This window comes from Epinephelus moara, chromosome 1 (genome assembly GCF_006386435.1).
Source record: "Epinephelus moara isolate mb chromosome 1, YSFRI_EMoa_1.0, whole genome shotgun sequence".
NCBI classification, from domain to species: Eukaryota; Metazoa; Chordata; class Actinopteri; order Perciformes; family Serranidae; genus Epinephelus; species Epinephelus moara.
Window position 1 is genome coordinate 8490824 of NC_065506.1, and position 1724 is coordinate 8492547.

The following is a 1724-nucleotide window of genomic DNA, read 5'->3' on the forward strand; positions in this document are numbered from 1 at the left end:
CAGCCTCAGACTCTCACAGAAGTGTCTGTTGATATGGACACCTACAAGGACTGCAGCCAGCAAGCAGACATGGTGCATGGTACAGAGGCCGAAACCACTTCTGCTGGAAGTGTGAATGAGGAGTTTGCTCTGGAAGAGGACACTGAACCTATCAGAGAAATTATCAAAATTTATCAAAATTTTCTGGACTAATGCCGAATTTTGGTAAATGCACTATTATGAGAATAGGATGATTGAGAGGTACAGATTTTGGTTTACAGTGCCAAGCTCCAGTTAAATGGTGTAATGGTTCAGTAGATGTTTTGGGAATTCATATTCCAGATAATCCAAAAGATTTAGTTAAGATAAATTATGATAGAAAATTGGAGAAAATTGAAAAAGTTTTACAACCATGGGAAGGAAGGAATTTGACCTTACAAGGAAAGGTTACATTGATTAACACTGTCATAATTCCTCAGTTCATTTATCTCCTAATGGCACTTCCTTCACCAGAGATATCCTTTTTTAAAACTTTTGAACAAAAAATATTCAAGTTCCTCTGGAATAATAAGATGGATAAGATTAAAAGACAATACATTTATAATTCATACGAAAATGGTGGCTTGAATTTAAAAAATATTGCAGTAATAAACTTATCCCTAAAAGCATCCTGGATTGATAAAATCTACCATAACAGTTCCTGGAGAACAAGTCAAAACCTATTGTCAGTATATCTTTTCTTTGACTGTAAATTGTTTCCATTCTTCCAAATAAAATCTTACCATCTTGATTTGCTATATAAAGATATATTAGTGAACCTTTCACCATTTTTTAAAGATGCACTGAAGGCTTGGTTGAGTTTCCAGTATTATCCTCCTGACACCCCAGAAGATATTCGAAATCAAGTAATATGGATGAATTCAGAAGTATTAATAGATGAGAAGCCTGTTCTATGGGACACATTTTGGAGAAATGGAATTGTTTTTGTAAACGACATACTAGATACCACGGGTGATTTCCTTTCATATCATAAATTTTGCAGGTTGTATGGACAAGTATGTAATATCTTTAACTTCAATCAGTTGATTTCAGCCATCCCAATTAATTGGAAACGGGAGTTAAAATGTAGTGGATACAAACTGCAGGTCTGTGCACCTATTACAAGATGTCAGAAATGGTTATCTAGAACAAAAATAAACAAAAAAATATATAATTTTATTTTACAGCGCAGAGGCCTTACAGCTTTTCCGCACTCAGTCTGGACTTTTTGGGAAGACCAATTTAATATTTTGATACCTTGGAAACAATTTTTCAGAACAATTTATAAAACAACAATTGATTCTTACTCTAGAATTTTTCAATTGAAGATTTTTTATAAAATTACTGCTACTAAAAAGCAACTTAATATGTTTAATATTGTAGAGTCATCATTATGTAGATTTTGTAATGAAGAAGAGGAAGACCAGATGCAATTATTTTTTATTGTCCCTATGTTGCAAGTTAGTGGACCAATATCCAAAATTGGCCAAGGACATTGGATATCTGTCTTAAATTCCTACCTTTAAATATTATGTTGGGAGATTTGGATGAAAATTGTCCCCAGATAACAAATACAATTATTTTGTTAGGTAAAACATTTATATTAAAAGCTCAATCAGGAACCAGCCTAGATATCAATCAGTCAATCAATTTTATTTATAAAGCCCAATATCACAAATCACAATTTGCCTCACAGGGCTTTACAG